Below are 16,230 nucleotides of genomic sequence, written 5' to 3'. Positions count from 1 at the left end.
TCGCATCGAAGTGGTTTTAACTTTGTTTATTCTGTCTGAGACACCACCCATACTGAGAATATATATCACTTCATAAAGCTTTGAGCACACACACATATTAAGGCACAAATTGTCCACACACACTAAACCTAGTGATTTTTTTCTGCCTTTAACAGAGCTGTATAGCTGTATATTTTAAATTGCCTGCAATCAAACAGTCTATGTTTGAAAAGGCACAAGACTGTGTTTACACAAATCTAGGTAATGTAATGTTTTTTGTTGTTGATGTAATTTCATATTACTTTGCTCTAGTTTGTAAAATGCTCAGATAATGTTAAGTACTGGCAATGCAACAACAACAAATACTCAGTTATGGGTTTTGCAAGTGCTGAATTGTTGCTTTAAATTGTATTTCTTTGCGTTTTGAGAGCTTGTAAAAGACGTAGAGGACTCTAAAGCTTAACAGAAACACAGACAAGGTAAAGCAGCACACTGTGACCTGGCCTTTGTGCTTTCCATACTCTCAGACTGACCTCATTCTTTGAAGCATTTTGACACTTCGTATTGATAGCGTTTCTTCCTTTGCCAGACTGTTCTTTTGTGCTTGGCTGTTTATGTGGGAAGGGTGGACTTTTGGCTTAGCTTGTATGAACGTCAATGGAGTAGCTCTTGATCAGTGGCCGCATTGTGTTCAGCAAGAGGAAAATCACACAATTACCCTTAATATGATACGTGCCGAAATGTCTCGATACCAATTCCGAAATGATACCACAGCAAAAAGACATTAGAAAAAGTAATGGAATAATATATTAGATAACAGAACGTGGAACTATAAAATGATTTGTTTTTTATTAATAAAAAAAAAAAACTAGATATTTTGACACTGTTTAATCTTAAAAAAATAAAGTAAATAAATTAACATATATTTTGTCAGAGTTGCTGAGATTTATAGCTATGTGTAGAAAATAAAAAACGAAGAAAAATTCTGGTCACAGAACATAAACTTGTGAAATCCAGACAAAGTTTTTTTTCCTCTTGGTTCTTTATTATTCTCTCTTTCTCACTTGGTTTCTGGATAGTTCTTTGGCCTCAAGGTTCTTAGCCAGGAAAATATGTCGGCATGTCAATGTGCTGCTCATGTGTCCAAGACTGCATATAATGCCTAATCTGCTGAACACTCGTTCTGAGGAGCATCTTGAGGCTGGAACGCAATAATGCATTTATCTCTTTCATTTGTAAGTACAACAAGACTTCACTTGTAAGTTGGTCAGCAGGGAATGTGGACCCACTCTCCAGCCCCCTCAGCCATACCTGCCTCTCATGATCCTTCCCTCTTTTCGAGCTTGATGCTGCTGATGGCTTTACCTCTTCCTCCATGGTAACAAAAGTGTCATTAAATTTTGGGTCAAGGAACGTTACAGTGTTACGGACAGTGTCCAGCTGTCTGCTTTCATATCTTGCTGTGTAGTCTGTTGTTATTTTATCCTTGATGTCACATGAAAGATTGCTTTTTCAATCTTTCACTGTCAGACAGGAAAATATTTTCCGTTTCAGGGCAGCAAGGAAGACGTGGGGTGTTTCTCTCCACTTAATACGTCTGTGAAGCTGCTTAGTGGGCCAAGAACCTCTCTAACAGTTTCTAGTGTTACCATATCATATGAAAAGTGTTGAGTCAATGCAGAAATGACTTAAACTTGCATTCTCTAATGGCCATCAGGGGGCGACTCCAATGGTTGCAAAAAGAAGTCAGATTGTATAGAAGTCTGAGAAAATGACGCTATTTCTCTCTATTGATTTATCATTTTAGTTAACATTTGACCAATAACCCAATGAGTTATTGATCTCAATCGTGAGTTTAAAGTCTTCTTCACTGCAGTATGATGATTTTTAAAATTATGGTCCCCTTTTGATAAAAATAGATGATAAAACAGGGCATACTTTAGGGCGTAGGTAGAATTCTAGTGTGTAGGCTCATCATGAATGAGCTTTTGGTCAGGTAACTTCAAGGTCTTCTGTCTCTCCTTCAAGCTCATCATTATTTTGTTTGACTTGGAAAAGGCAGACAAGGTTGTCTGGAGCATGGACAAGCATGTTGAGACACAGTCCAGGCTCACAGTATTTCCTAAACATGGAATTTCAAGTGTAGCTCTCAAATGCTTTTTTGTTGTTATAGGCAGTGTCAGCGGTTATCTTGGGCAATTTCTCGGACACCATCTCCTCCAGGGCTTCATGGAGACTGTCTGATATATGATCCGAATATAAAGCTGAACGTCCTTAACACCAGGATTTTTTTTTCCAGGATTCAGGATAAATGAATGCTATATACATAAAAATAGTATAATTAATAAGTAATAATATTTAGTAAATATAATAAGATAAATTATGCTAATGTTTCAATTCTTTAATAATAACAATAGAGCACAGACCTTTGCCAAGGAGGTGCGTTGAGTAATCCGTGTTCAGTCTACTTTAGTGCACGACTGCAGCGTGCAGGCTGGTAATTCTAGGTTTTAGCTTCATCACCATGAAGAGCCACACTTGCTATGTAAGCAAAATAATGCCATATTTCGCCCCATGCGCCTGCTTTGTCAACAAGCCATGGAAAGTCAACAAAAGCACTTGTACTTGCAGCCTTGCCACTCGTTCTGTCACCATGAAAGCTGCAGTGTGCATATGAGAGGAAAAAAAATGGTTGGCACACCCTCTATGCCTGCAGGGAGTGGAAGTGCTGCATACACACATTGCCTTGTTGTCGCACAACGATACAAGGAAATACAGCTCTTATTAAAACACAGTTATTCTTCTGGTACTGGTTGTAATAAAATGGGGTGTGGTACCATTTTTAATGGTAAGGTATTGCGATACCTTTCTAGTATCGGTATACCGTACACCACTATACCCCAGCTTGTATCATGACAGCTCATCTGAGATGTGTAGTCCTACTTTCAGAAGTTCTGCAAACTATGTCAAAATGAGCCAGAGACCATAGTTGATAAGGAGTTTCTTCAATCTTGAACATACTGAAGCATTTGACCTGACCTGTGTAACCTATGTGTCAATCTTGCAGCAGTAGCCTACAGACATGGTTAAAATAGTGAAAACTATAAGCTGTGATTTTCAAAAGCCCCACTGAAGGAGAAAAAGACAGGGGGAGCGTTTAGCCTGGTTAGCCGATCATGGGCCACAGTTAGCTCCCTGCTTTGCTGGCAGATTCACATTTTCACGCTGTCAGCGTGCGTCGGTGGGATAGAGCACTGAGTGTTGGTTAGGATTGTCTATAGGGAACATGCAACTGTAACTCCTCTGTCTCAGCCATGAAATCTCTCTGGCACTTTCCCCTCTCCCACTTGACAATGAGGTGGGAACAGAGGACTGTGTGAATTGGCTCTAATCCAGTCTGACCAGCGTGCAAGTGTGCAACACTGCTAAGTCTCATATGCTCTCACCACTTCCTTAAACAAGATTGAGGGAAATATGAGGAGCACACATACCTGGGTAACAGCATGCCTGCAGGTCGACTCGAGCAGTCAAGATAGACCAAAAACCTCTTCTTTTACACTGTGCCGCAGCTGCCTATTGACCATTACGATGGCTTTATAGCATCAGTCTCTGTAAAGATTGGCCTGATTTACGTCACAAGTCAAGGGCCACATTGTAACAATCCATCAATGACTCCTGCAGTGTTGCTGTGAAAGTAGACTTCCGTCTCTCTGCACTACCATTGACAAGCTCTCTAGCTCAGATGGAATGCTGCTGAGACTATGAGAGTGATAGCGCACATGAGTGAGAAAAAGGGTGTGTAGTTCATGTGTTGAAAAGCAGTAATCCTCAGACCACAGGGAGGTTATCAATATCTGTATGACTGGACAGATGACTGCTTATTTCCATGCTGGTCAGCTCTGAGATGTCAGACAGTGATGGTTGGAGTGGTTGAGTAAACATGTACAGTCAAAGGTTTGGACACACCTTCCCATTCCCTTCAATGAGAAAGTGTGTCTAACATTTTGACTTGTACTGTACATCTCTGTATGGTTGTCATGGTGTTTTTTTTTTACCAAAACAACCCAAAAACAACTCAGCCTGAGAGACAAGATCACATGAGGCTGCATTGGCTGGACTCCAGCTGGTCTTGTTTACAGAAGAAGTGATTCAGTTATCTTTAGAAATAATTTATGAAATAACATTGGGTCCATGGCCGCCAACGCCAGATTAAAAAATGTGTATACTGTGTAATACAGAGAGATTTACCTGGCGGTGATAGGCTTAATCAGCATTGTGTGAACTCATTTGGCATGGGCTTGAATGAAACAAACATTAATTTACATATGAAAGTTCTTTTTTTTTTGTGTGGAGCACAGCATTGGAAAACACTTGAACCTTGAAATGTTTTCCTCATTAGAGATGAGATGAAGAATTTTGTTTTTTAAATTTTAATGTATTATTTTTTTATCCCTCTTACCTGTTTTTGCTTTTTGCTCTAGTATATTCACATGTACTTGTGCACTCATGGCGTTAAGGTATCATTGAAGTGATTACAATTCATCGTGAGGACATGAAGGTCTGCATTAAATTATGTAGCAATCCATCCAGTAGGTGTTGAGACATTTCACTTAAAACTGCAAATTTTAACTTCAAGGTAGCACTATAGGAAAAGCCATGTATGAATGTATTTACAGAATTTCATGTCAATGAATCTTCCATCTATCAAACATTTTGTCTGACCAACATTCAAAAACACAAATTTAGCTAATACAGCAAATCCTTGACAATTTCCTTGACAAATAAGTAATAATTTGTCAATTGAATTATCAAAGTATTTTGTATCTATTTATTTTATTAAATTATAAATTAAATTATTATTATTATTTATTAAAAACATCTTCATAAATATTCCCAATGAAATAAACGACTTTCACATGTGGTGGTGTTTTTTTCATTGCTAGATTTTGTATTTTGCCAAGCTGAATTACCTGTCTTCCTCCTATTTGTGACAGCTGATGATATACAGAATGCAGGAGAGTAATCACTAAATGACTGGTAATATATAAGCCAGAGGATTGCAAGGGATCCAGATGGGAAACGAGGGAGACAGAAAGAGAGAGTTGTGTGAATGTGAGGACATGCAGACATCTGGCTCCTCTTTAACTCCAATCAAGTGCTCATTCTCTGTGCCAGGTGAGCTTACGAAAAATCTTTAAAAAAAGAAAAAGAAATATAGTGATTCTGAAAGGAAATGGCACCCTCCCTCCTTCAATCCCCTCTTTACCTTTTAAAACCACATACCTCAAAAGACTTTTTGTTTTAAGCAAGCTATTAAACTTGGCACTGAGGGGCTAGCAGATTTGATGTGGCACATGTCCTTGGTGCTTTGAAAGAACGGCAATGAAAAATTAACCAATAGTGTGTGTCTCCCATGCCCTGAGCCAGCACTCACCATAGATCTTAAATTGAGATCAAGGAAACATGCTCTGGAGGGGACTGTTTGAATAATATGTTATTTTGGTTGGTTGAAAGCATCTTTTAGGGTTCATCTGATGGACATAAAAAGTGATTTGGGAGTGAGAGGAGGAAGCATTTATTTGACAAGCTACTGCTCATAAATGCATCACAAAAATAACTTTTTTTAATTTTAGTGCTGATCATGAGGAAGTTATTTGTCCCTTTCGCTTCCTTTTATAGGGATTTAGGAGAGCAAAGTCGTCTATAAGGTAGTACAAGTTCTGCTTGTAGGAGAAGAGATACAAAAATAAATTAGTTACTATGATGTGTCAGTGGGAACAGTCTCAAAAGTTATTACAGCTTATGCTGTCCATACCCAATTTCAGAGACACTTTGTTTGTGGCATTGTTCATAACTATTCAACAAAAACGACAGACTGTTAAAGATTACTGCTAGTATTATTGCTAATTTGCATACAAGCCATCATCACTTACAGTTGTAGCAGTGTTTGCAGTTGTAACTTCGTCACTTTAAAACATTTTTTTTTATGAATTTAAGCAATTTTCTCCAATTTTTGGAATGCCCAATATGTTGCGAGCCGTGTCTTTTCACCTACCAACAGTACGCTTAATTTGGAAGCAATGAGGAGGTTCAAGCTATCCCCCCAGTTTCACCCCCAACTGTGTAAGCGCTCCAGCCAACCAGGAGTCGCTAGTCCAGTGAAAAGGACTGCCAGTTGTGTTCACTGGAACACATATTGTTGGGACCATCAGTCATATCACATTCTAGAGCTGAGCTAGGTTGGCAATAAACAACATTTTACAATGTTTGGTTTCACTTCAGTCCTTTGAATTTTGATTTGTTGACATTTTATATAGAATCATTACACCTCTCTCTGAAGACTCTATGAACTCATTTTGGCTTTGAGAAAGTAACACGATTTAAATAATGTGCTTCAAAACTGAACTAAGCTGCATTCAGCCGGAGCTTTTTTTCTTCCATCCCGATTACCCACTCTGCCTACTCTTGAGGCCATTTATACATAGATTAACTTTAACTGAATGAAGAGGTTAATTTTGATGTCAGATAGATATAGTAGTATGTTTAATGAATTAGTAAATAAATAAATAAATATTGTAATAGACAGGGTTGTATTTTTTTCATGTCATGTTGAACTTCACGGTCTACATGCGATTTATCAATTAATGTTACTAGGTTCTGCCAAATGGATTGTCTTCAGGCGTTCATGGTTGGATTGACCTTTGCGGGCTGTGGAAGAAGCAAAGGTTTAGCTGTGACAGAGGGTGGGCTGTGTGACAAGGATTAAGTCAACACCAGCTCCCACTGGGGATGAGAAAAAGAGGTTACTCTTCTATCAGCATTTGTCTTTTCGTTTTACTTTTTCAGTTTTTATCTCTTCCTTCCTTCCTTCCTTCCTTCCTTCCTTCCTTCCTTCCTTCCTTCCTTCCTTCCTTCCTTCCTTCCTTCCTTCCTTCCTTCCTTCCTTCCTTCCTTCCTTTTCACTCGACACATCTGTCTGTGTAACATATGTCTGTTTCAAAGGCAGAAACGATCATTCCTCTTCAATCAGAAGAGGAGAGCTAGATCTCGTTATTTTGAAGGGAACATGAAAGGCTGAAGTGGTCACAGTATGCTAATATTGGATTGAACAGTAGCTATGGCGGTGCTGTAGTGTCTCTGTATTTGTGTTGGTGTGTGCACATGCTTGTATGACTGTGCGTGTGGTAAGTAGCACTGTTTTTCTCCATGCACTTCGAACAAACTTGGATATTAGAACTTGGATTTAGATATTGTGGAGGAGAGATAGATCATGATAGAGTATTCTAAAGAGGAGGAGGGAGGAAAAAATAGGATTCTTAGTTCTGTTGATTGCATATCTGTGAATTTTATGTACTGTATGCACATCCCCACACCACTGATGGAGGTTGTGAATACTGGCTATGCTCTCAGTTGTACATCTCTCCCCCACAGCTCTGTCACACACTCAATGGCACTGTCGGCATGCTCAGCTCGGCAGGAGGCTCCTGCAGGGCCGCATTAGGCTCCATAAACTTTATAGCATATTTTTACAACCCGCCTCTCTGTATGCATCCACCATCACATCCCATCGCATCTGCTTTAACTGTTCACACAGCTGTGAAATTCCGTGTATCCCCATGTTTTATGGTTGCCTGCTCCTCCAGTCACTCCCGATTTCTTTATTTGCTTCTTTAGCTTTTTGATATCCTTCTCTACATCTGTGTATATTTAGTAAGTTATTTGCTTTGGTTGATGGAGTTGTCTGCTTTCTCTAGATGTGATCTCTGTGAAATGTGGGCTCCGTCTGAGTGTGTCAAGATTTGCATGGAAAATGCTTGCAGTGGGTGAGGTGATAATGCACTACTCTTCATAACCTTGCCAGATTCTCCCCTCTTGTGCATTTCTAGTCATTCCAAATGCAGACTTCATGTTGACTGTATGTGGACTAGCATTACAATGGGCAGTGTCCATGACAGCATAATGCCCAGACACTGCTGATTTGTATTATACCTGTTTCTCAACTGACACAGTGTATGATGTGAAGACATCAAGGACAAAGTGAGGCAGCTGTTGACAGGGACCTATGGTCAACAAGAGTGGAAACTGAAGTTGTTGTAGCTGTCGGGCTTGGAGAGAGTCACATTGATGGCCTGTTGATAATCCCCCCCTACTCTTGCAGTAAGCCTACTAGGCCCTGTGGGAGCGCCTTACTGCTCAGCCAACTAGTCCACTCAGCACAACAGAGTGCTAACAAGGTATAGTCTCTGCCTATGAGCTACAGGGCTTTCATAGCATTGTCATACTTCGATGCACAAGAGTAAAGCCACATAATCGCCTCATCAACAGCCAGGTTCCCCCTGATTCCCCAGACAGCTCTCTGCTGTAATGATTGGTGACATGATCAAGGCCAGATCACTTGCTGCATTATTGTCTGGCTTGCAGTTTCTTTTCTAAGGGTGCTCAGGAGACATAGGCCACAGTCTGAAAATGGCAGCCTTCAAGCTGTATCACATTTTAGCTGATTACCAGCAGCACACGGCTAGTTGGTTGGCCTTTCCTTCCTTCCTGAAAGAATAAATAAATTAATCAGTTTAAAGAAACTGTCCATGTGTCCCTGTGGGATGGGATACAAAGATATATGGTGGTAAAGCATAGGTTAGCTGCACTGGAGAATGAGAGTTTTATCCTGAGTGAGCTTGTGCTACCTTTTCTTCATGCATGCTGGCTCAGATGGTCTTAAACTGCCAAAGATTGAATGAAAAGCACTCAACAGTGCTGATGGCATTGAATCTTCATTTTATTTGGCTTTGATTCTCAATGCCATAAACATAGTAGCTGGTCAGGTCATGCGTGGTCATGGTTTGCCTCTAGATAGACAGAAGTGGCAACAGCTGCAGTTCTTGAGCCATTATTGTAGTACTGAAGGCCAGCACTTGGTGGCAGTGGCTGATCATTGAATTGGCCAGTTGGTGCAGTATATAGGGGCTGAAAAGCCACATTGTTGCTATGGAATTGACCTAATGGGTTTCTTTCAGCCCACATAACACACCACTATGTGTGTCACTAAAGCCATTTGTTAGACGTCTGATCTTTAAAGGGGAGAATAAGTGTGAAATGGCTCAACAGCATTCAAATTGGTCTGTCCACTGATCAATACTTTCACCTTCCTACTGTAGACGAGAGTGGGGGGGGGGGATAAAGAACAGATTCATCATTACTATCTTTCCTGTGCGCAGATTCAAAAGCGAGAGCACCTCTGACTTGGTGGAACACAGGGGCCCACTGTTTTTTTTCCTTTTAACGCTTGACTTGCTCGATCAGGGCCTGTAAGGAAGCGTTTGCTACCTTATCGACAAGACCTGTTGTATTGACTGCACGTTTTTGCAATCATATCTGAATTATTTATTAGATGGCCCCACGCTGACGAACAGATGCAGTCCCTTACCAACAACACATCAGTTATGCTCCCAGAACTACACCATTGAAATCATCTTTGCTTCTGGTCCTTGCTGTATATCCCTTTTATGCATAATGTCAGACGACTGACACCACATCACTGGCTCACTCTTTCTGTGCATTCCACTGTAGTTGCTGTCCCCTTAGAGATATGGACATCAAACCTTTATCTCTGTTCTGACCCCACCTCTCCATGCAAGCCATATTTGCTTATTGACACCCTGAGCTCTTGACATGACACAGATTTGTGGCCGCTGGATCTGTTCTGCTGAAACACGGTCTCAGTTGGGTTTGGCTTTTATTTATGGCCCAGGTTTTTTTTAGTTTTTTAGTACAGACTGAGAGTGACAGCGAGTGGCAGGAAGGCACATCTTTGCTCCCCCACACATGCTGTGCTCGCTATTTCGACTTCTTCCACCTTGTCATTCGGCTCAGGTACCCTCACTAACATGCCACATCAATTTTTAATGCGCAGCCATATGGTGGTCTTGTTTTTCTTCAGGTACTGTGCCAAATAAATGAGTAAAATAAAGCAAAAAATCTTCATCCCTGCTGATATTTTCACATATGTTGCTCTCTCAATTGGCGGTCAGAATGTATCAAACTCTTCTTTAGAATGGGGCCAATTACTAGATATTGGCCTGAGGCTGATTTGATGGCAGATGTATAGTGTTCCAAATGGCGATGTCCTTGATGTAGGCTATAGACCCAGCGTGTGAGGTGACATCCAATCATGTTGAGATGGCTGACCTGTCTCTTTATGTCCTGAGTGGTCTTGAGAGATGATCTTTTTAATGCTGATTGGGGGAATGTCTTTTCACACCTGAGATGCTGGCCTTGAATCGAGCATAATCTGCCATTGGATAGGATAAAAAAAACCCCCAAAAAACAAAAAAAATAACACAGAACTTTACAATACAGTCCCCTGATGTGTATAATTACACAGAAATTTAATAAGACAAGCAGCAAATTCAGTGTCATGTGTGCTGTGTTTTTTCCCCCTTCCCTGTCAAGATTTCCCATGTTAGCTTTCAGTTGGCTGTCTCTGCTGCCGATGGGTGTTGTTTGTTAGATTGTTTGTGTGTCACCTCATATGTCTCTGTGTGAGGAGGAGGAATTTGCTACCAAAAGAATGAAATTGAGAGGGGAAAAAAGTTCCTTCCAATCCCTGCAAGTAGAACAAAAGAACAGAAAAAAAATCTTGATGTTATTATGCCGGCAACATCTTCTGAGCTTCTGATATAAATGAACTAAGGGTTCTAAAATTGTCATTTGAATTATGCCTTTCATCTCCCCATGGTTTTTAGTGAAGCAGTTCAGCCCAAGTCTCTAGTGAATGTTTTTTCTTCCCCTGTTTGCATTTCTGAACAAGCGCCATAACTGTAATGAATTCTATTATTTTAAAACCAATTACTGTTAGTTGGGAGCTTTTCACCGCTGTTGTCGTACTCTCTGAGGAATTGTGCTGTTGCAGTGTCGACTGCACTCAAACCTGATGGTATTTATTCCTATTTCCCTAACCACCCATACTAATGTAGTTTTCTGGTGTTACTATACAGTACCTCCTCCATACACAGCAAGAGTGTTCATATGAACCACAATGAAAGTAATCAGAGCAATGAGGGGATTTTTTTGTAAAGTATTTAGTGGAATAACATTGAGTGTAATCGGTTAAATACACTAGAAATAAATGTAGTCCTTGAATAAAAAAGAATTTAAAACAATGCACTGGAAATACAAGCTGCAAGTTTCTTTGGCCACGGCTTACAAGGGTAAATTGCCGGGTTAAAACGAATCATTTATGCACTCGTTGTCCTTGTGGTTTTCATTGTATTCTAAAAAAAAAAAGAAAAAGACGTTTTTAATTTAGTTTTTTATAAAAAGGAAGATCTCACAATGTATTTGCGTCTAATATCTTAGAAATGATAAGCCTGAAGGTATGTAAAATGTAATGACAAAGGTTGATATCACGTTAAATAAGAAAGAAGATGACATGACAAATCTCAGAATCTGAGTTTTTGGAAGTTTAAAAAAAAAGTATTATTTAAGTTTTATCCTAAAAAAACCCAACAAAAACCCCCCAAAAAAACAAATTAAAAATTAAGTTTTAAGACTGGCATTAAACAGACAGTGTACTATGCACAGGAGTAGACACATGCATGGGATACAAGTCCTATACTTATTGGAATTACTAAAAGGTTTTTCATCCTTTCCCTTTTTCCCCATTATATGTAATTAATGCTTCATAGTCTAACAATGGAGTGTCCTTTAAAGGTTTGTTAAACCGCACAGTGTTCTTTGTTCATAGTAATTATATTTATTCGTGATCACCAAGGACTTGTACAAAGTTTCTATTTGACACTGCTCTCCATTATTTTCTTTTCTAAGCAAAGGACTAATTGGATCCAGCTTCTGCGCTTAGCCAGGGTTTGAAGGTGGACCTTTTTGTTAGCTTTTTTCAAACTTTTATCCTCTAATGGAGACACTTACATTCAGTCACTTGAATCACCAGTGTGTGTAACTTCAAGTTGCATACTAAGAAGTTGTGGTAAACTGTGGTAAACTACTGAATAATCATTTTAATACACCATTGCACCATTATACACCATCTGCATACCTTAACAAGCATATAGTATATCCTCATAGGCATACACACACACACACACACACACACACACACACACTGAATGAAAAAGTGAGAGATTGGACACATTCACTCATTAAAAACCAACCAAACAACCTGCCCTAAAGATTGATTTATAGCTTATTTAATAAGCTGAAAGGTTACCTCAAAACAGATTTTCTCCATAATTGACCAATTTAATGCCGCTCGATAAGCATTCATGTCAAGCCGAGATGTTGTGGTATTTCTGTCTCTCTCCCCACCCCACCCCAACCCTCTGTCTCTCTCTTTCTCTCTCTCTCATGCATTACTGCTGACATCGCAGTGCCGTGATTAGTTATTAGAAGAGGTATGAAATATTCAACATGTTGTATTTTGGATGTTAACAGGGTGGGGTCCAAAACCTGGGCACAATGGCTGCAGCATTAGTTAGCTTTGCTGAATGTTCTCCTAATTAGCTCACATTTCCCAGCAGCTGTCTGCTATTAGGGTCCTTTGTTCCAGATGTTATCTCATTAGAATGGCATTGATCATCCTAATGACTCTGGGAGAGATTATTGGTCCACATTACTGTGACCCGCATGCTCCCTCTTTTCCAGAGGTCAAACCACAATAGCTTCGCTATCCATATGTTCAGTTGACGGTTTAAGTATGGTGGCCATTTTCTCCGCTTATAGTTACTTGTGTGTGTGGAACGCCAGCAAATGAGGGGCGGATATGACTCAGTAGTGCTGCATGCTAATTGCAATCAGGGTAATTTGTGGACATTAAGCACATTCGTAGTGTGAATGTCTTTGTGTGAATGTCAGTGTCAGTGGACACATGCTAAGTGTACACAGTTCCCTATCTTTGAATTGGCCTTAGTGTCATTGCACAAATGGCTTTTATTTGTATGGGTGGACTGGGTTTAAACTAAATGTTTCACATTATGTTCGAGTTTGAAAGAGTGAAGGCTATCAGATTGTCTACTAGTTACCTTGTCTGTGAAAGCAAGGTTTTCTGAAGCGAGGATATTTGGCATTGTTTGCTTTATTGTTCAAAGCAACTAACTGAAATACGATTCAGTCTTCAGACTCACTGGTGATATTGAGTGGTCTTATTCATATTATTCTACACCCAAGGCTTTCATTTTGTGTATGTGTCTATTTATGAGTTTGTGTATGTGCACGCATCTGTGAATGCATGAGTGGGCTTTGCCGTGCTGTGCTTTTGTGTGGATGCGGTGGTAGTGGTGTGATAGGAAAAGAAGGGGGACATTTGAGCCCTGATCTCACGCTTTGGTCTTGGTCTGAGTAGCTTTGTGGACAGACAAGGCTTTGCCTGGGCATTGCTGACAGCTGAGAAGCAAGCAGTTCCCTCCCCTGCCGCAACACACAGAGCACAGAAGTACACAGAAATCTGTGCATCTTATCCCTTTGTTTCCCCTTTTCTGTCGTGCTCGGGGCTGGCCATCTTAAAATTCTGTGAAGCCATCAAGGCATTTTACGGGGTAAAGAAGAAGACAGTTGTGGAGAAATAGATAGAGAGAAAGGTGGAAGGTTCAGAGTGGGTAGGAATGGGCTAGAGACGAGAAGGGAGAAAAAGAATATTCAAGCAAAGTGATAGGAAGAGAGTTCAAGAGAGGGAGAAGCGAAATGTCTTATTATACTCTCCAGCCTGTTTCTCCCTCTCAATAGTCAGCAGTGTAACTAATCCTGACTTGACCAATTCCCTTGTACTACAGTGTAAACCTGCCTTGAGCGCCACAATGTGCCTCTGTGGTCAGCTAGTTTCCGACATAAGGTTTCCTTTTACTCACTGCATGAACACCTATTGCATTAACTTGGCACTTCAGTTTTATACTTCAGACTTAAATGTGTAGTAATACAATCATGCTTAATTGCATCCATCTCAGTGGTTCTGTCTTCAGGTTTTCAGGCTCCCCGGCCTAATGAAAACGGAGAGGCATCAGTTTAATTATAATGTACTCGCCTCTTATTGAGGAGAGATTGTTTTTATTTGGCGCCCTAATGAATTTCTCATCAGTTTGTTATTAACATTGTGCTGAATGGGGCTCAAGTGGGGAAGCAGCCAATTACATGGCTTTGTTCTCCCTGATGGACAAGCATTTGTGCCTCTATTGAGAGAGAAATAACTCGTTAAAATGCTACGGGGAAAAACATGGCTACATCTTCCCTCTATCTAATGCCAGACAATTTTCTGCTTCAGGTAAAGTGGGATGTGTTTGTGTCATTTCTTGTGAGATCTTTCTACCTAAAACAGCGAGATGTGCTTTGTAAGAACTGGCTCATCAATTGCTCAGACTTTTAGAACGATTATTGTGGGTATCTGCAATAATGGCTTAATCCATAGAAAAGAGCAGCAAAGCAAGTCTTCTGGTATTATGGATGGACTCTGCCTAGTCAGCTGCACATAACAAGACATTCGCAAATTCGACCATTGTTTCTTTCTACTGCCCATATCAAATAGAGCTATTAAACCACTGGGTGCATTAACTCGGTTTAGCAGGTAGGCATGAGTGCTGGTGAAGTGCTGAGTATTCATACTGTGGAATGAGAACATGTAATGATAATTTGACATTTTTACCCATGACCCTGTCTCTATATGGCATTGCTTTCTTAACCTAAAACCCATTTGGAACTAAGCTAATGGGATATGAAGTGAACATAATGATGTGTGGGGCCTTGTTATTTCCCTTTGTTCACAAAACACTTCCCTAGTTTATTGCATTTTACGGTTGAAGGGCTTGATCACTAGTATTATGGCTTTGTAAATGGGAGTCAATAAATTACCCTCTGATTAAAGACAATGCCCTCACTTTAGGTGTGAGAGCCATTTACTTATGCATGGTTAGCGTTAGTCTTTTCGTGTATACTAGTTTAACTACTTTCATTCCTCTTTCATTTTTAGCTCCCCTCACCCCCATCACTCTGTTTTTGCTTGACAGTTGAACATGACACATTTACCAATCCACAACTACCAGGCTTTATTTCAGTCTTGTAATGATGAAAAAACACTGCCCTTACTTGTTTTATGTTATAGTTTACTGTGAATGTAGTGAACTTTGTAATAAAAAGAAATAAAGTAAAAGTTAATACTTCAAATGAGTTCAGAGGCGGTGGAAATTATTGCTATTGCTGACTGAAAAATGTTTTTTTTTGATATGTGTTAACTTTCAGGTTAGTCTTCCCCAACTACCCTTTTCCTGACTTTGTGAACACAAATAATGTAAAGATTTTATGTACTTAATCAAAAACAAACAATAAAATTCAAACGTGTTAAAGCTTATTAAAGACCAAAAAGTTTTCTTCTGCATAATTATATAAACTCTGCTACTTAAACACTGCTGGTCTCTTTATCTTATTCATAAATGCAGCTCTTTACCGAAAAACAAAGTGGAATTATTGGTTATGGAAAAACAAGGATGTAGTAAATAACAAGACATATGGTCCAGGTCTGTTGACAGAAGCTGCATGCATGGCAACAAGAGAAGAGAATTGAAGAATACTGCATTTCTGCTGACCACCCCTGCTTTGGGAAAAAAATTGCTGACCCCCCTGGCCCTCCCTTCCAGCTCCCGAACCCACCAGTTTGTTTCATGCATCTTCAAATCTCTGTCACACTGATTGATACACTGTGGAATAGTCTCAAGCTTCATTTTCACATGAAAAACAATATAAGTTCCCAGAGGCGCAGAAGACTCGCAGTCCATTATGGGCCCGAGGAACCACAAGCCATGCAAAATAATAATCTGTTGCACCCGCCATCCTACGTCCACCCCTGCCCCATACTCTATTATCCATTAATGAACATGGAAATAAAATATCAAAGCAAAAATAAATTAAATTTCATGTGGCAGCCATCATTAATTGATTGTATCTGAGTCTACTTGGGATATAACTTAGTAATGGCTGTATAAACATTCTGCTGTTGCATATTGAAATACATAAGAATATTACAGTATGCTTGAATCAAAAAGACTGGGCTGCATTTGAAGATAGAGACCAAAGGTTTTTTTGCATGTGTGTTTACAAAAGCATTTCTGTTTGTTCATCAATCGCCACAGATAATTAATAATCTCAGGTTTTTTTTGTACTTGTTGCTGTTTCCTGGTAGGGTTTCATCACGTCAGAAATATTTGGTTGAGTTTTCTCAATGGATTGCTACACCACACTGTGTTTGTGTACAATGCA

General features: G+C 39.7%; 1 protein-coding gene across 2 annotated transcripts in view; it reads left to right on the top strand.

The window, feature by feature from the left end:
• diaph2 (diaphanous-related formin 2) overlaps nt 1-16,230 on the top strand; it is a 367,046-nt gene that overhangs the window by 29,412 nt on the left and 321,404 nt on the right. The window lies entirely within an intron of this gene.

Source organism: Scomber scombrus, chromosome 9, assembly GCF_963691925.1.
Source record: "Scomber scombrus chromosome 9, fScoSco1.1, whole genome shotgun sequence".
NCBI classification, from domain to species: Eukaryota; Metazoa; Chordata; class Actinopteri; order Scombriformes; family Scombridae; genus Scomber; species Scomber scombrus.
Note: the sequence above shows the minus strand (reverse complement) of the source record. Positions and strands in the feature narration are given on the sequence as shown.